Here is a 20,761-nt window from a genome sequence, read left to right on the forward strand (position 1 = left end):
TTTGGTGTTGTTACCAGCATGATGATGGCCTTATAGAATGAGTTTGGCAGTATTCTTTCCCCTGCAATTTTTGGAATAGTTGCAAAAAGATTGGGCTTAACTATTCTCTGAATGTTTGATGGGATTAGCCTGTAAAGCCATCAGATCTGGGACTTTAGTTTGTTGGAATTTTTTTTGTTTGTTTTTGTCTTTTGTCTTTTTAGGGCCACACCTGCAGCATATGGAGGTTCCCAGGCTAGGGGTCTAATCGGAGCTGTAGCTGCTGGCCTACGCCAGAGCCACGGCAATGTCAGATCCAAGATGTGTCTGCAACCTACACCACAGCTCATGGCAACACCAGATCCTTAACCCACTGAGTGACGCCAGGGATCAAACCCAAAACCTCATGGTTCCTAGTCAGATTCTTTTCCACTGTGCCACAATGGGTACTCCCCAGGTTTGTTTAAATTTTTTAAATCACAGTTTCAATTTCAGTCTTGTGGTTGGTCTGTTCAAATTTTCAATTTCTTCCTGTTTCAGTCTTGGAAGATTGTACCTTTCTAAGAATGTGTTAATTTCTTCCAGGTTTATTGGCATATAGTTGCTTGTAGTAGTCTCTTATGATCTTAATAACGAGTATAAATATATATGCACCCAGTGTAGCAGCACCTCAATATATAAGGCCACTGCTAACAGCCATAAAAGGAGAAATCAACAGTAACACAATTATAGTGGGGGACCTTAACACCTCACTTATAACAATGGACAGATCATTCAGACAGAAGATCAATAAGGAAACACAGGCCTTAAATGAGACATTATACCAGATAGACGTAATTGATATTTATATAATATTTCATCCTAAAACAGCAGAATATACTTTCTTCTCAAGTGAACATGGATCATTCCCCAGGATAGGTCATGTTCTGAGCCACAAATCAAGTCTCAGTTAATTTCAGAAAATTTAAATCAAATCAAGCATCTTTTCTGACAACTAGCCTATAATACTAGAAATCAACAAGAAAGAAAAACTACAAAACATACACATGTGGAGATTAAACAGTTTGCTAGTAGACAACCAGTGGCTCACTGACGAAATCAAGGAGGAAATCAAAAAATACCTATAGACAAATGAAAATGAAAACACAATTATCTAAAACCTATGGGACACAGCAAAAGCAACTTCTAATAGGGAAGTTTATATCAAAACACTCTCACCTCAGAAAATACGAGAGATTTCAAATAAATCACCTAAACTTATACCTAAAGCAACTAGAGAAAGAAGAACAAATGAAAACCAAAGTTAGTAGAAGGAAAGAAATTATAAAGATCAGATCAGAAATAAATGAAGTAGAGATGAAGAAAGCAATAGAAAAAGATCTATGAAACTAAAAGCTAGTTCTTTGAAAAGATCAACAAAATTGATAAACCCTTAGCCAGACCCATCAAGTAAAAAAGGGGAAGGGCTCAAATCAGGCCTTGGCGCAGGCTGTGGAGTGGAGTTCTGGTTGTGGCTCAGTTGTTAATGAATCTGACTATGAACCCTGAGGTTACAGGTTCAATCCCTGGCCTTTCTCAGTGTGTGAAGGATCCGGCATTGCCGTGAGCTATGGTGTAGGTTGCAGACGCGGCTCGGTTCCTGCGTTGCTGTGGCTCTGGTGTAGGCCAGTGGCTACAGTTCCGATTCAACCCCTAGCCTGGGAACCTCCATATGCTGCGGGTGTGGCCCTAGAAAAGGCAAAAAGACAAAAAAAGAAAAAAAAAAAAAAAGAAAAAAAAAAGGGAGGAAGGGCTCAAATCAATAAAACTAGAAATGTAAAAGGAAAAGTGACAAGGGACATCACACAAACACAACAGATCCTCATTCTGCTTTTGGCATGTTTCTCAGTGACTTACAAGTTTACAGTGACCCTCTTACAAAGCACAATTCATATTGAATCAATTATTGATATATCTCTGAGCAGCAGTGTTGAAGCTACATGCTTAAAAATATCTAGATTTTCTTCCTTATTGTTATGGCCATTTTTTTCCAAATAACTTGTGATTTCTACATAATTAAGCTTTTCCTTATGGGTTCTTACCCTAACTGCAGAGGGTAGTAACCATTCTGAGTATAAACCCATCAGTAAGACAGTTAATTTAAGCAATAACAATAGTAGTTGTTACTCCTTTGTCTTGTTTCCTGCCTTTTTTTTTTTGTTTTTGTTTTTGTTTTGGTATTATCAGCACAAGGGATTTACCTCCCATGGCTTGCTTATATTCTGCTAAGTGACATACAATGTAATGGCTTTTCTTACTTCTTAACCCAAACAAGCTGAGACCTGTTACCACAAAAAAAAAGTTAGGCCTTATATTTATTCATATATTTTGCCTGTTCTAAATATTACCCATTATTTTTGAGAAAAATCTTAGGCTTTTAATTTCTCTTTGGCATATGTAGTATAAATTGATGTGGAATATTTTTTGAAAAAATTCTAGCATAAATTGCTACTATAACTTAATATGTATATCCCATTCTGTAATAAAGACAAAGACTAATAACTTCAAATACTCAAATAGATGAATTTCTTTTGACCTAAGAGATGACAATCTTCTACCACGGTCTCTTTTTTTTTTTAGGTAACCACAATGATTCAGGCATGATTATACATTATAGGGGGATATTAGGGTTCCACACGGCTGTCAAATGTCTACCAGCAAATTACATCCCACCAGTGAAATTGCCCCATTTTTGTTGTTCTCTTAAAAGCACATATTTTGAAAGTTGATCACTTGTGCATTTGGCTATGAAGGTTTTCAAGGTGCACAAAAATCTACTACTTTAAGCCTTCTCACAGTTCCAAATGGCCACTTTTAATTTACCACTTTATAAAATATTTTTTTTAAATAAACAAGTACCCAGATAGACACTAAATCCCTAAAGCAGAAAGAATTGAAATATATGAAAAAAGTTACAAATGATATATAAATATAAGATATATGTGTACTTTCTTTTGTGATTTTTAAATATCTGATTAGGTTGATTCTCAAGAATGATCTCTTCATTCTAATTTCATAATTTCATTTGTATGTTCACTGATCATTATTTCCCTAATTCTAACAATTCATTAGGTTTTAGGTCTTATGCTCTAGGAACTCATATTCTTGTCAGTGACAGAAATAAGTATGATACCAGGTAATATTTGCCAACGGAGAACTTATGGGCACAGAGGACTAGCACAAGAGTTGGCATAATAATTATTTATCAAATGAATGAATAAAGAATATTGTGAAAATTTCACTAGGCCTGAAAGTAATCATAGATCTAGGGGCCCATATAGTCATCCTAAGAACTTCTCTCTGAAAACTTATCCAACCTCATCTGCTCCCAGTTTCACTCTGGCACAATAAATTCCAGTAATTAGGGGTTGTCACTGTGATGCAGTGCATTGAGAATCCAACTGCAGCAGCTCAGGTTGCTTCAGAGGCACATGTTCGATCCCTGGCCCAGTGCAGTGGGTTAAAGCATCTGGCACTGCAGTAGCTGCAGTATATGTAGGTCATGGCTGTGGTGTGTTCAATCCCTGGACTGGTGCAATGGGTTAAGAATCTGGCATTGCCACACCTGTGGCTTGGATTCAATCCCTTGCCTGGGAACTTCCATGTGCAGCAGGTACTGCCAAAAAAAAAAAAAAAATCACCCTGATAATTATAACTATTTATGGCTCTTCAAATAGAACATATTGCTTCTTGTATCCTGTATCAGGTACACACTGTTCTCTCATCTTAGATTTCCTTCATCATCCTCCTATATATGCCTTGCAAACAACTATTTAATCTTCAAACCTCAGCATAAGAGTTCTTTAGTTGTGCAATGTGTTATGGATCCAGCATTAATACTGCTGTTGCTCTGGTTACTGCTGTAGTGTGGGTTCAGTCCCTAGCCTGAGAACATCCATATTCCTTGGTCATGGTCAAGTAAAAGCAGAAACAAAAAACCCCTCCCCTTAAAATGTCTGTTGCCTAAAAGAATATATTGAGAAAGTAGGAAGTGACTAATGGCTTCAACGTTGGATATAATTGATAAAAAGTAATTTCTTATGACCTGTTTTCAACTGTTCTGTGTTAAACATTTCAAAGTGGGTAAAGTACTTTCAACATTTATTCTGAGGATTATATTATTGATTTTTTTCACAGCCGCACTGGTGGCATATGGAAGTTCCCAGGACAGGGATCGAATTGAAGCTGCAGCTATGACCTACACCACAGCCACAGCAACACCAGATCTGAGCTGCATGTGTGACCTACCCTACAGGTTGCAACAACGCCAGATCCTTAAACCACTGAGTGAGGCCAGGGATTGAACCAACATCCTCACAGAGACAATGTCAGATCCTTAACCCATTGAATGATGACAGGAACTCTACTTTTTTAAAAAAATTTTTGGCCTTACCTGTGGCATATAGAAGTTCCTGGGCCATAGGTATGGCAACACCGAATCCTTTAACCCACTGTACCCAGCCAGGGATCAAACCCACACATCCGCAGTGACCCCAGAAGCTATAGTCAGATTCCTGACACACTGAGCCATGGCAAGAACTCCTAGAAATCTCTTTTGAAGGTATTGAATATATTTAGATTGAAAAAAATAATAATTTGGAATATTTTCGGTTAATTAGAAGAAAATGGTTAAATGACAGCACTATAACATAGTCAAAATGGCCAACTGAGGAGTTCCCGTCATGGTGCAGTGGTTAATGAATCCGACTAGGAACCATGAGGTTGCGGGTTCGATCCCTGCCCTTGCTCAGTGGGTTAAGGATCCAGCGTTGCCGTGAGCTGTGGTGTAGGTTGCAGACGCGGCTCGGATCCCGCGTTGCTGTGGCTCTGGTGTAAGCTGGCAGCTACAGCTCCAATTAGACCCCTAGCCTGGGAACCTCCATATGCCATGGGAGCAGCCCAAGAAATGGCAAAAAGACCAAAAAAAAAAAAAAAAAAAAAAAAAGGCCAACTGAGAGCCTGTGCTGTCAGAGATAAGAACTCCAATTATAAGGTGATTGGACATTTCACTGCTCGTTATTTTTTACCTAAGGCCATAGAATACATTCATACATACCCAGTGCCTTTGTAGAGTTCATTTCTATAGTAGACAGTGACCATCCTGATCCACAAAAAAGCACAGACAGGCAAATCACGTCAAAACCATTCTTTCGACAGTTGTAAAATGAAGAAAATCAAAAAATTAGATTCTGCCTTCCCAAATTCATATTTCTCCCATTTTGTCCAGCTTTAGTGTGGGAAGTATCCAGTATGTCTTGGGGACATGAGCTTCCTACTTCTCTACCCATCAAAGTTTAGCAGTTTCTTTTGAGTGGATACAAACTTCATCAGGGAAGAATCTGACTTATTCAAACAAAATATCATTTCTCTAGCGTGTGGTAAAGAAAATTAATTAGTACCAGTTCCTTGTTAGCATTTCACATTTCACTGGTTGAATATAAATGTTCATATTAAAATAAGGCAACAAAGTTTTTTTTTTTTTTTTTTTTTTTTTTTGCCATTTCTTGGGCTGCTCCCATGGCATATGGAGGTTCCCAGGCTAGGGGTCCAATTGGAGCTTCAGCTGCCGGCCTACACCAGAGCCACAGCAACGCGGGATCCGAGCCGCGTCTGCAACCTACACCACAGCTCACGGCAACGCTGGATCCTTAACCCACTGAGCAAGGGCAGGGATCGAACCCGCAACCTCATGGTTCCTAGTCGGATTCATTAACTACTGCACCATGACGGGAACTCCTCAGTTGGCCATTTTGACTATGTTATAGTGCTGTCATTTAACCATTTTCTTCTAATTAACCGAAAATATTCCAAATTATTATTTTTTCAACCAGTGTACTTCATATGTCCTGTACATGTGAGATAGGCTGAAATGTTGTTGTCATGTAGCATATGACGTTACAAGTATAATTAGGGCAGTTACGGTAATGCAGGGAAATAAGATAGAAAATGGAATTAATGTGTAACCCAATCATCTCCACTTAGTTAAAACATATCATTAGATAGAACTTTTAATTCTTACTGAGAAAAATATCCACATATGTTAAAAAATAAAATGCATTGAGCTACCCATTGCAAATCAATAGAAACAATTTCCTAAAGAATCAATATCGAGTTACTTCCTTTTTCCTCCAACATTTTTGGTCTTTACTTTGCATACACTATATTTTAACAAATATACTCACTATATAAAGTTTGAGCATAGAAGCCATGCTGCTCTGACTTAAGCAGCAAAAGAAGACATAATAGAATTTTGCATCTTAAATTTTGTTTCACAGTTGAACATAAATTACATTAGCGGAACTGAGCCACATACTTCTTTTGGAAATATTTCTTTCTCTGACTTGTCAGCCTAAAAGCCAATAATAGATAACTTAAAGAAACCAATCCTTTCATTGTCATCGATAGCATCCACTTTGGGTTCAGCGATGACCTACATTATGAGAAACTTCCAGATCCTATCAGTTACTCTATTATCAGCGTGACTTGAGACACTGAATAAATAGGAGATGTGTAAAAAAATACTCATTAAGAAAACAAAGAAAACCATAGCATGTTAAATCAGTATCCACGATGAAAATGTAAACCTTGAGGTTTTGGCAAAGGCAGTGTGGGTTTTAATTCTTAGAAAAATGCAGGTGGCTGTAAACTTGATGACAGAAATAATTTGTATGCCACAGTTGAAATTATTATTTTCCATTCAGGGTAATCATTTTGCAGGGCATCTTATCTCATCTCTACTTGTTTACCAAGAGCTGGTAGCCTGTATCTAATGGACCCCACAAACAAAACCAGCAGAGACTGTTTTATAAAGAATATAAGGAAAGATTTTGAAAATAAGCCTCAGTATTAGGATAATAGACAGGATACATGAGGGTTTTTGTTTACAATGGCTGATAGTGAAATAGTCATTTTAACTCTTTCATCTTTTCACAGAGGAAATGTGTGTTTTTTGTGAATACTTGCAAAGCCTCATGGCTGATAGTGAAATAGTCATTTTAACTCTTTCATCTCTTCACAGAGGAAATGTGTGTTTTTTGTGAATACTTGCAAAGCCTCATGACATTGCCTGAGAAAGACTTCTGTTTTTTAAATTAAATTACAATGACTAATGACCACAGACACATTCCAGCAAAACACCTTGTTGTTAATATCACTTCATTGTGTTAAGGGAGCTGAGGGTAGAGCCCACTGTACAATAGGGCAAAACACTATTGGAATAAATTTGGCTGTCATGGAAAGGGGAGAAGAAGAGTATGTTTTGTTAACTGTTACAAGCTATTGAGTTTGATGGCTTTCTGGAACATCTTTTTAGGGATAGTGTTCTTTTCCTAAGTTCACATTCCTTTGTGGACTTTCATACACATATTACTGAGATACATATACCCAAACATAGACAGTTACTTGTGATGTCAAAGCCTAAGGGCATGAGGGGAAACTGTGAACAACCTGTTTGGGCTCAGATGCAAACACTACATTCCCTGCTTATCTGTCTGCCATGGAAAATTACCCTAAGAACTCTCACCTGTGTGGCAGGTTGGGTTTTGTACAAAGTAAGTGCTTGAGGTACTGGCTCTGCCTAACCAGGTATTTAAGATTTCCTGAGATCGCCCATCACATCTTTCAAGCCACACTTAAAGGAGAATCTCCTTTACAGTACCATTTTGTGATCATCATTGTAACTTTTCTTTGTTTTCTTTGGTTAAACTGCTAATCATAATAAGGTTGGGAGAAACTAGAATTTGAGATTAGGCAAATAATGGATTGTATAGTTTTGTGACCTCTGTAATGCACCCTTAGACCAGTTACATAATTCCTTGAAGTCTTGGTTTACTCATATTTATATCACAGATTTACTATGAGATTAAGAAGCACGTGTAACACCCATACAAAATGTTGGACACATCATGAATTTTCTAGATATGTTAGTTTTCTTCACTTTCTGGTATCTGTTTAATTGACAGAAAGCAAAATACGTCAAATTGTAAGTAAATATGAAACTTAATTTCTGAATTATGTAAATGAGTAACCCTCTATCTATTGGTGAATCAAATTATGCATTTGACCTCAATCCTAGGTTACTGACATTCCTGTTTTAATTAGAATGGCTTTGGCAAATGGAGGCCTTCCTTAGCCACCTTTGTCTTCCTTCCTTCCCTGCCTTTCCTTCTTTGCTTCCATTCCTTCCTTACTATGGGTAGGGCATACACTGAAATAAATATCTTCGTGCCCCTTCCCAGTCAGTTACTCTGCCTATAGGCAACCTCTCTTCTGATTCCAATTACCATGTGTTAGTTCTGCCTCTTCTACAACTTTATATAAATGGAACCATGCAATATGATGTACTCTTTTATTGTTTTTACATGGCATGAAATTTTGAGATTCATCCATGTTGATACACATATCACTAAGTGTATTGCTTTTTATTAGAGTTGTATTCAATTGCATAAATATATCAGATTTTTTTTCATTCCCCTCCATTTTTGTATTTATCTTTCTGTTGGTGTTTCAGGAAATTGATGATTATTGAACAGGTACAGAGTTATAGGAATTGTTAAGATAATTGGTGTTTCAGAATACATTCCAAGATAGACAATACGTATGGGTCAAATCTGGCCCACCACCTATTTTTGTAAATAAAGTTTTATTGGAACATAACTATGCTGTTTGCTTATAAAATTTTCATACCTGCTTCCATGCTGCCATAGCAGAGTTGATTAGTTGTAGAAAGAACATATTTCTATTTGACTCTACAGAAAAAGTTTACTGACATCTGTTCTAGAATGATTACCAGACTCATTAATGATATGAGCTCTGTACATAATCAGAATATTTTCATTGAGTTAAGTTATAGTATTAGGTCTTTGACTTTTATTTTCATGGAAGTAATATTCCTCAATCTTTTATTAAAAAAACCCCATGATTTTAGGTCATTGATCATTATTACATAGTACAATGTATCTTATAATATTCAAATTAAAAAGTTACCTAGAATTTGTCATAGAGATACATTGTTCTGAAACAATGGTGTATTTTCCTTTACCAAACCACAAAAATATGTGATGAGTAGTATTTTCTATCTTGTCATACAAGAAGAGTTAAATTTAGAGTTCCCTGGTGGCCTAGTGGGTGAAGTATACAGTGTTGTTCTTGCTGTGGCCTGGTCACTACTGTGGCATGGATTTGTTCCCTGACCCAGGAACTTCTGCATGCTGCAGGCAGGGCCGAAAGAAAAAAAAGAAGAGTTAAATTTAATACTTTATTCTAAAGTTTTGTTAAAGTTGTTTATCCTGACTTTTTCAGAATTTTAACTATTACTTTTATATTTACCACTGTTATCTATGTATGTTTTTTCCAGTTAAGCAAATCAAATACATTTGCAACAAGGAATGACAGAATTCAATTAATATGTAAATATATGCATACAATAGAATTATTAAAATACATCAAGCCGTCACACAACTCTTAGAAGAGTATGAATCTCATGCACACAAATTGTCCTGAATTTGTTTCTGAATACTTATCAAGAAGCTATAAATCAACAAAAATGTGGCTGAGTATAAATATGGCTGTTGGCTCTGCCCATATTTGCCAGTATTATCTCCTCTTCTAGCAGTTGCTGGTATTTTCCATTTCTATATATGTTAAGGTCTATATAAATTAACACAATTATAAAGTAAGTGTGAATAAATACTAAAGGTAAAACACAGAAAACTATGAAAATCAAGGAAAAGATAAATGGGGGTAATACTGATATTTATAACTTATGTTCTTTGTGTGTGTGTGGGTGTTTGAAATTACATATTTTCTGAAACGCTGTGATTCACAGAGAAAGACGTATTCAGAAATTATTAGCATTCCCACTGTGGTTCAGCGGAAGTGAATCTGACTAGTATCCCTGAGGACACAGGTTTGATCCCTAGCCTCACTCAGTGGGTTAAGGATCCAGCATTGCCGTGAGCTGTGGTGTAGGTCACAGACGCTGTTCAGATCCTGAGTTGGTATGGCTGTGGTGTAGGCCAGTGACTACAGCTCTGATTTGACCCCTAGCCTGGGAACCTCCATATGCCATGGGTGTGGCCCTAAAAAAAGAGCAATTATGCAATTAATCCCCTCATTCTATTAGATGAAGAAGATGAAGCCAGGCAGATGTTACCTGGCACACCAAAGTCAGAGGGAATGACCGGGTTAGAGTTAGAGCCAGTTCATACTATAACAGGTTTGTTATCATACCTTGTTACCTTACCTTTTCTTTTTATCTATTTTTAATAGAAGTATAGTTGATTTACATTTCAGATGTATAGCAAAGGGATTCCGTTATATACACACACACAAACATTTCTTTTTCAGATTCTTTTCCATTATAGGTTATTATAGGATACTGAATATAGTTCCTTGTGCTATGCAGTAAATCCTTGTTTATTTTGTATATAGTGGTGTATATCTGTTAATCGCAAATTTCCAATTTATTCCTCCCCTCCCTCATCCCCTTTGGGAGCCGTTAATTGGTTTTCTATGTCTGTGAGTCTATTTTTGTTTTGTAAATAAGTTCATGTATATCATTTTTTTTAGATTCTACATGTAAGTGATATCATTTGATTTTTTTTTCTCTAACTTACTTCACTTAGTATGATAATCTCTAGATCCATCCATGTTGCTGCAAATGGCATTACTTTGTTCTTTTTATGGCTGAATAATATTTCATTCTGTGTGTGTGTGTATGCCATATCTTCTTTATCCATTCATTTGACAAGGACATTTAGATTGCTTCCTTGTCTTGGATATTGTAAATAGTGCTGCTATGAACATTGGAGTGCATGTATCTTTTCAAATTAGAGTTTTCATCTTTTCCTGATATATGCCCAAGTATGATTTCTGGGTCATATGGTAACTGGACTTTTAGGTGTTTTTTTTTTTTAAAGAACTTCCATACTGTTCCCCATAGTGACTGTACCAATTTAGATTCCCACCAAGAGTGTAGTAGGGTTCCCTTTTCTCCACATCCTCTCCACCATTTATTTTTTGTAGCCTTTTGGATGATGGCCATTCTGACTGGTGTGGGATGATACTTCATTGTGGTTTTGATTTGTATTTCTCAAATAATTAGTGATGTTGAGCATCTTTTCATGTGCCTGTTGGCCGTCTGTATGTCTTCTTTAGAGAAATGTCAGTTTAGGTCTTCTGCCCACATTTTTTTGGCCACACCCACGGCATGCAGAAGTTTCCAGGCCAGGAATTGAACCTGAGCCACAGTAGTAACAGTGCTGAATCCTAAACCTCTAGGCCACCAGGGAACTTTCTTCTGACGATTTTTTGTGGGGGCTGCATCACAGCATGCAGAAGTTCCTGGGTCCTGGGACCGAACCCTGCCACAGTAGTGACCCAAGCCACAGCAGTGACAACACTGGATCTTTAACCACTAGGCTACCACAGAGCTCACTTCTACCCATTTTTTGATTGCGTTGTTTGTATTTTTGATATTGAGGTATATAAACTATTTGTATATTTTGGAAATTAATCCCATGTCGATGACATCATTTGCAAATATTTTCTCCCATTCTATAGGTTGTCTTTTCATTTTGTTGATGATTTCATTTGCTGTGAAAAATGTTTTAAGGTGAATTTAGGTCCTGTTTGTTTTTGCTTTCGTCTCCATGTAATTTATATTTTTCTTGAAGCTTGATTTTATTGCTGCTTTACAGATGATAGTCTACTATCATTTAGTAATTAGGCATATATATTCAAGGCCATTTTAAGTGTATTTATGGCCACATAAATAGATTATTTCTATTAATAGTTAAAATATAGTCATAATTGAAAAACAGAATAGATAATTTTGATGTTTCAGGCTGTCAGAAAGTTCTTGGCCATCAATCCTCTCACTTACTTCTCAGGAGAGATAAAATATACCTTGAGGGTATCATACTGAGATAAGTGAGACAGAGAAAGATACTGCATGTTCTCACTTATGGGGAATCTAAAAAATTAAACAAATGAACAAATATAACAAAATTAAAATAGACTCACAAATAGAGCAAAACCAGTAGTTACCAGAGGAGAGACAGGTGGGGGTAGGGGCAAAATAGGTGAATGGGATTAGGAGATACAAACTACTAGTTATAAAAAAAAAAAAATAGGTAAGTTACAAAGATGTAATGTACTGCACAGGGAATATAGTCAATATTTTATAAAAACTATGTAATGTATAACCTATAAATATATCGAGTTATTTTCTACACCTGAAACTAACTTTATATTGTAAGTTGACTGTACTTCAATTATGGTTAAAAAAATAGCACAGATGAGAATGAGTTTCCTCCATTGAGCAGGCCAGGGTAGGTCATGTATCTGGGCCTGGGGAACTTCTACAGTTGGAGGAGGAAGATTCTGAGAAGAAAGGACCTAGATATAAATAATAATTTTGTGCAAAAACAAGGCCAAATGTTTCCATGGATCTTTTCGTGAGACCTAAGTTGATAGAATGGCTCAGCAATGGAAGGCAGCTTGCTATATCCTGTAGCACTCTGTGGGAAAGGCAAAAGAAAATGCAAATATCCTCCTTAACACTCAGTCTCATATTCATGTTGTCTATGGTGATTAACTGTTCACAGTATATCACTGGCCATATTAAATTAGCATTCTTAATTTGAATGTTTTGGTTTGGTTGTTTTGTTTTTATTGAATTCATAAACTGATTATTTTTATAGCTACATAAAAGCTGTAAGCTAAAGATATGCTTTTTAAATATATTCGTTTGAACATATTTAATAACTGGCTAGTAAAAATAAGTGAAGCCCACATAGGGAGACCAAAATAGCCTTTTTTCCTTTTCTTAAATTGTCTGAACAATGACCAAGTTGGAGAAGCAGGGCTTTAAAAAAATAACAAATACAGTTAAAGTGGTCCCCTTGCCAACAGAATAATAAAAAATTGTCCTGCCGAAACACACTTGAAAATAGAAATCTAAACAATACCAAGACATTTCCCCTCACGTATCAGATTGGCAAAAAAATCAAAGTTTGACCATTCACCTTTCTGTGACATTATGAAGCACTAGTCACTGTCCTACATTGCTAGTGTCAAGTGCAACATGGTATATACCTATGGAAGAAAATCTGGCAGTATTCATCCAAACTACCATTTGATCCAGCAGCCCTACTTCTAAAAATCTGTCTTACAGATATGCCCACATATGCACAAATGGACTGGCTTTTGGCCAGATCAATAATTCTGAAAGGAGGGGGAGGTGATTTTTACCTTCCCCCAGGCAGTATTTGGCAGAGTAGAGACTTGTTTTAGCTGTTCCAAATAGGGGAGGGGGTGCCACTTGTTTCTAGTGGGCATAGGCCAGGGATGCTGCTAGACATCCTACAGTGCACACATCTGTCCCCCAAACAAAGAATTATCTGTCCCAAATTCTAATAGTGCCAAATCTGAGAAACTGATATAGATCAGTTCTTTTACTTATATGATCAACTATACTACTTTCTGTAATTCCTATTTTCTGTTTTGCTTTTGAATTTTGAGGACAGCTTTTGCAGTTCTAGTCAGCACTTATAGTTTAGGTTTATTTTGCTTTGATTCCTCTGTGATAACAATTAGATTATCAATATCTAGTAAATTAAAACATTTTAATAATTATAGCATCTCAAGGGGAAAAAATCTAAGTGCCAAAACAAAAGCAGTTGTAAGTATTTGCTTCCTCTTGTCTAGTTTTTTGTATCCCTGCAAAGAAAATCTAATTCAGAGCTTTGAAACCAGCAAAATACAATGACGTTTCCATCAGATACACAGAATCTTAAAGGGTATCATTTTATCATACCATAGTTTCATTTTCGTGAATATTTAAAAAGTTGTTTCTGGAGGGTTCCTTGACACAAATACCGCCTAAACAAAGTGACAGCAGCTTGAGGCAAAGAGTTCAGGTACGTTTACTAAAAATTGTGAGCTGTATGATTTGCACATGTGATCTCTGTACTTGGAGCCAAAAATCTCTTTATTAAAAACTGCTAACACATGGAAAAAAATAAAAATCATTATATAAAAAAAACCCCTGCTAACACATAAAACATTAGAAAAGTATAAACCATTTTATGAAAGCACTGTGCTCTGACAACTGACACATTAAGTTTAAAACATCCCTACTTCTCAAAGAATGTGTATACATTTTATACTTGAAAAAATGTAAAGATCCATTACCTTTCTGTTTCTCCAAAAATGGATTGTACAAAAGCCTGTCTTTAGGAGATAACTTTCCCGCTTACTTTCCATATAAAAATATTTTAAAATTATAGAAAATTTCCACAAAAAATCAACTACTCTCATTTTCTTCCTCTCTCTCACTTCTGGATCTTTCCATTTCCCTTCAGGCTAATATTTCTATTGTATATACTAACCTACTTCCAGAGGTATAAATACTGTATGTAGTAGATATCTACATATATTTCTGTTTAATTATTGAAGCGTTTATGGGAATGGCAGTGTCAAAATGAAGCTAAGAAATGAGAAGCAAATTTTAGTTTCAGAAGAACTGAACCTCCTGTCAGTATTTGTCTCTATGGCTATAATCATTATGATTATATGAATGTTCACTGGTAAAAGTAGGGGCGTGAATGTCAGCTGGGAACAGAGAATGAGGCAGGTAATAAACAAGTGAGTATCTTTGTCATGCTCCATGTAAAATATACCCCTTATCAATGGGGTATAGGTTCCTAAGAAGGACGACATCACCATTGAGAAAAATTATGATAAACTGGCATTCCATTATGTTTTAAATTTCATCTGGGGAGTTCCCTTTGTGGTGCAGTGGAAACGAATCCACTAGGATCCATAAGATTGCAGGTTCGATCCCTGGCCTCCCTCAGTGGGTTAAGGATCCGGTGTTGCCGTGAGCTATGGTATACGTCACAGATGTGTCTCGGATCCCTCATTGCTGTGACTGTGGTATAGGCCAGCTGTAGCTCTGATTTGAACCCTAGCCCAGGAACTTCGATGTTCTGTAGGTACAGCTCTAAAAAGAAAAAAAAAATAATAATGAAGTTCATCTGTTAGAGTCTTGGTATTTTATTTGTCATATAATTAATGAAAAATGTGCCATTCATTATATTCCTAATTTGCATTGAATCTATATTGTCCTTTTGTGTGGATTCAGTTGATAACAGCTGTCAGTGAATTATCATCTTGTTAAGTAAAATCAGTCTTTTATGATAAACATAACTGACAATTTTAGAATAAATGCAGGTTTCTAAAGTAACTAAAAATTCAAATTTACAAGTCAATAGTCCTTACTACTATTGTTAACAAACCTTTTAATATTGGAGGAAATTTCGGCCCATTTTTGGCAAATCTTTAGAAAGACACTTCATCAAAGCTGTACTTAGAATAAATATCTATTTGTCCTCTGTTGTGTTTGAAAAGGGATGTAAATATTTAACAGCCTCTGATTTTCTATCTTAGAGTCTTCTCAAAGCACCTCCCATTGTTAGTTGTCTCCCATTCTCTGAGGAGCTTTATGAACCACTGAGATCTATAGATTCCACCACAGTTAAACTTTCTTGCTGTGGCTAAATTCATGAATATGGGGTGGATAATTTCTTTCCACTGCCAATATCTAAACATACTTTAAAAACATATTTCTTACAATTTATATTTTCATTCTTTTATTCATTCGACAAATAGTAATTGAGGGCTTTGATTGAAATGAAAAGTATGATTCTTATCCTCATGGAGCTTATGATCAATAGAAGAGAAATGACAATAAACTGCCAATGACACAACTCATTTTAAAATGATTACTTTGGTAAGGAAATAAATAGGTAAAAATGCTTACTGTGGTAACTGCTTCCATGAACGAGTAGAGGAGGCTGTGAGAGCATGGGTCCTGGGACCCTGACTCCTAAGGATCCCCCATGAGAAGACCAGTACATCAAATCTGAAGGGTGAATCAGAGTTAGCTGGATATAGAGAGGGAAAAATTGCCTTTTAGGCATCAGAAAAGCATGTGGGAATTTTCCATGGTGGAATCCAGCTAGGCCCATTTGAAGAAGAACTTACCTGGGTGGAGCAGAGGAAATAGGAAGAACTTGTCAAGAGATGAGTGGGCAGAGTTGGCAAGATCACGTAGGGTATGGTGAATCTGGGACTTCTAAGAATAATGAGGGCCATTAACATTTTAAGTATGAAAGTAAAATGTTTTTTAAATGGTTAACTGAGCAAAGGAGATTTGAGGAGAGAAATTAATAAAGTTTTCACAGTAGTCCAGACCTGGTGGTTGCTTACCCAAAGGTGAAAGAAATATGATAATTAAGATCAAGTAATGCCCTACTATGCTAAGCATATGCTTATGCTTAATATTATATATATTAATATATGCATATATCTTGCATATGCTAAGCTGTGCTAAGCAGGAACTACCTGAGCGACCATGACTGGTAACTAGAATCATCATGAACTTACCACTTCAGTACTGAATTCACACCCTTAACATATATATAAAACTTTTAATTGAACAGGTGTCAGAGACTTGCACAGTTATCTATCTTACAAAATAGTGTCTAAAATAATAATGGTAATAATCACTTGAATATGCCAGCAAACTCATTATATTGAACAAAAGGAGTATGTCTCCCAACCAGATATTGTTCCTGAACAATTACTCTTCAACCTTATGTGTATATTATAGTGCCAGCATATCATGTAAGAATTCTGTTGGCCAATGGTGCCTATTATTTGGATGAATCAGGAAATGACTGAGTTTTGATCAATACAGTAGAATATTAGTAATTTTCAAAAACAGAATACTTGACTGAATGTGATAATTTAAAACTATCAAATTATAAAAAATTGATTTACAAAAATCCACAGACATTTTAATGTGTAAGAAATACTGTTTATGACAAAAAAATTGATTGGGAAATAAATATCAAAGTATAATGGAAACTGTTATCCATGTTATTTCCCTGAATTTCTATAGTTTTCTGTGTAATATGAAGAATATACATGTGTTTAATAGAACTTATTAGGTGTATAAAATAATGAATGGAATCATTGAAGACACACTTGAAAGAGGATAAAGATTACAAGGCTTTCAAAGAAAATAGAGGATGATGGATGAACTTCAAGAAGCTATTTTCTTTGAATATGTAATTAAATAATGCCACCTGCATGCTCTTAGTATTTTTTACAGGATTATGTATCTTTTTCAAGAGGTATTTCATTTACATGTTTTTGCTTCACTTTCATAAGGTCATTTAAAAGACCAGGTATTTTGATTAACTTAAAATAACTGCATTTTCCTCTGCTAAGCCAGTAAGAACAACAAAATAAAAAGTGAGAGAGAAAAGTGGCTATGCATCTAATGCTCTTCTTACATGTTTTCTTTTTAAAAAAATACTGGAAATGAAAGATACAGGGACTTCTTAAACATATTTTATCCAAGCCTTTAGCTATTAGCATCCAATTTCAGGCTCTATCGAAGACTTAAGCTTTATATTTTTATACTTTATTTTCAATGTATTCTGTATATTTCTCAGAAAACTCACCAAAAATGGAAGATGGGCACTCAAGTTCATCACTGTCACAGAATACTAAAGTAGAGCTTAAATGATAACAATGGAAAATCTAACACTTATGAAACACTCACTGGGAACCAGGCACTTTCTAAGGATTCTATATATATTTGAACCTTGAATTCTCAAAAACAATTTTGTAGCATATGCTGTCATCGTCTCCACATTACAGTTGAGAAAGTGAGACATCTTCTCAAGGTCCCACAGAAACCAAATGGAAGAACCAAAGGCACCTGACTTCACGTTTCACAACCTAGGCGATCTGACCTGTCATATGGCACAATTGCTGAGAAGGGGCCATCACCTCATCATATGTGCAGGACATAATCTGTAACCTGTGCAGTGAAGTGCGGTACCCCTTAGGGTCAGTGATAAGAGGAAGAAGAATAGAGATGGAGAAGGTACAGCCAGGGTGATAATAAATTAATAAAGCTAGTCGTGAAAGCCAAGAGCAGAAAGAATTTCAACTGGTCAAACAGTAAATCCTGCTGATGGGTTGGGTGAGCTCTAAACACAACTCTGATCATTGGATTAGAGACAGAATAGACAAAGTTGGCAGTCTTGTCAAAGCCAGTCCTACTAAAGTGACAGGAGCCTTAGTGAAGTGAATTGGTCAGAGAAAACAATGCAGGAAGGAATATAGCAAAGGATCAAGTCTGGAGGCCATTGTGGGATCATGGGAGGATCAATGACAGGCTTCTTAGTAGCTGTTTGTAATTATAGACCAAATCGGACATGGGCATTTACATTCAGCTCACAAACAAAGCACAGCAAGATGACTGGTCTTGAGTGAAATGAGAGCAGCGTGACACATAAATCAGCAAATCAGACACACAAAAAAAGACAACAGATCAGTCAAAGAACAATGTCCTCAAGCTACAGAACACCTGGGAAATAAAAGAAGAGTCATGAATCTGACGTGCAGTTAAACAGTGAAACCACTCCCACAGAGAACATGCCACAGAGAAAAGTAACTGAATTAATCCCCAGAGAGGCACAAAGAACACCTGGACCACCAGTTACTTAGGAAGAAGATATACAAGTGTAGGGGAAATTCTGTCTGCAGAAAATGATTTGTAATCTTATAGAAGTGACACGGCAAAATGAAGTCTAAATATCTACCAAGAAAAACATCCTGGCAAGGAAATACCAACTGATTTAAATAGAACGGATGCATAAATAAAACATGTTGGAAAGATGTTTATCAAACCTCTTGACAATAGCGTCTGTGTTTTGTTCATTTTAACACCTGAGACTGAGCATAGTGTCTGGCAGCAAAGATGCACATTGAGTTGTTGTTGGATGATAATAGTATTAAAATGATCAGTCTTGGTTGGTACAAGCACATGTGTGTGAGGAGTGGAGATGGAGAAAGAAAAGAGGGGTTCTGGCATTTTCATTTAATGAGGCTTGCTGGTTTTATTGGATGGATGGAAAGATGATGAGGATAAAGGGAAACTGATGAAAACGGGGTGGGGATTCTTATCTCCTACCTACCATGTTTACATAGAGGAGCCTGTTCACTTAGGAGAGAGAAAAGTATGCGGGGTGAGGGGGGACAGCTTAAGCCGCCTTCCTCTCTCATGATTCACCATGGGAGAAAAAACAATATATCTGATCAGTTTGAATTTGGGTGAAGGAATGGAACATAAGCAGGTGATCAGAGGCTTCTCTTTCTTTCCCAATAACTTTTTTTTTTTTTTTCTGGCTTCACCCCCAGCATATGGAAGTTCCTGGGCCAGGGATCTAACCCAGGATCCTTAACCTGCTATGCCACAAGTCTTACCCAATAACTTGAATCCAGAAGTCTATCCTTTCTCCTCCTTTTGCATGTGCAGGTTTTTTTTTTTTTTTTTCCTGAAGGAAGTCTACAGTTGTCCACTTTGGTGTGAATACATTCAATTATGGTGGAAAGTATTAATAAGCCAGTTGTGTTCAAAGTTCCCAACCACTTTCCAATTCATCTTTATAAATAATTAGTTGACATTTTAATCTTCATCTGCCTTATTTCTACATCTACTTCTCGGTTGGTTTTACACTTGGATGAGATAAAGTTGTGATTAGTTAGTGATTAATGATCTCTCTCAACACCTAATCACAGTACAAGCCACAGAGTGAAGTATTTAAATTTTTACCATAGGGGCTTTAAGAGACTTTAAACAGTACAAAATTACATAGACACATTACTCTTTTGCACACTAATGTGCTGAGCACACTGAGTTAAGTTATACTCAAGAGAGACTATAGCTGGTTTGCCTCTGCATATACTAAAGAATGAAATCATCTTCAAAGTTGTGACCAAACTTGTCCTTTTATAAAAAAAATGGTTATTTTAGTTTCACCGTCTAAGTGAAAACATACAGTATTTGTCTTTGTCTGATTTCACTTAGCATTAATATTCTCCAGGTCCATCCATGTTGTTGCAAATCGCAAAATCTCATTTTTATGGCTAATATTCCATTGTGTATGTGTATATATATATATATATATGCATAAATAAAACATGTTGGAAAGATGTTTATCAAACCTCATACACACACACACACAAATATATGTATACACACACACACACATATACCATATCTTCTTTGATCTATTCACCTCTTGAAGGACACTTAGGTTGGTCCCATATCTTAGCTATAATAAATAATGCTACTGTGAACACTGTAGTACATATATCTTTTCTAATTATGTTTTTGTTTCTTTTGGAAATCTTCCCAGGAGCGTAATTCCTAAGTCATATGGTAATTGACCATAAGTGCATAGGTTTATTTCTGGACTCTGTACTCTGTTCCACTGATATATATCTCTGTTTTTGTGCAAGTAACATACTGTTTTGATGACTATAGTTTGTAGTAAATTCTGAAGTCAAAGTGTCTGATTCCTTTAGCTCTGTTCTTAAGACTGTTTTGGCTATTCAAGGTCATTTGTGTTTCCATACCAATTTTTAAATTTTTTGTTCTAGTTATGTGAAAAATGCCATTGGTATTTTGATAGGCTCTCCCCTGAAAATACAGATGGACCAGAAGGGTAGTATACTTAGTGAAATAAAGCAGACAGAGAAAGATAAATACTGTATGTTTCCACCTATATGTGGAATCTAAAAAAACATACAAACAAATATGACAAAACGGCAACAGTTTCATAGATACAGAGAACTAGTGGTTACCAGAGGGGAG

The 20,761-nt window shown here is 36.1% G+C and overlaps 1 protein-coding gene across 3 annotated transcripts in view; it reads left to right on the forward strand.

Annotated features, from left to right (window-relative positions):
* LOC100623332 (melanoma-associated antigen B16-like) overlaps window positions 1–20,761 on the forward strand; it is a 363,390-nt gene that overhangs the window by 56,338 nt on the left and 286,291 nt on the right. The window contains exon 4 of one of the 3 annotated variants that reach the window (XR_002340724.1): window positions 17,547–18,790. The exons of the other annotated variants lie outside the window; for them this stretch is intronic. The gene's annotated coding sequence lies outside the window, so the exon portion shown is untranslated. Of the gene's footprint in view, window positions 1–17,546; window positions 18,791–20,761 lie in introns of those variants that run through there. 3 annotated transcript variants of the gene reach the window in all.

Source organism: Sus scrofa, chromosome X (assembly GCF_000003025.6).
Source record: "Sus scrofa isolate TJ Tabasco breed Duroc chromosome X, Sscrofa11.1, whole genome shotgun sequence".
Classification (NCBI taxonomy): domain Eukaryota; kingdom Metazoa; phylum Chordata; class Mammalia; order Artiodactyla; family Suidae; genus Sus; species Sus scrofa.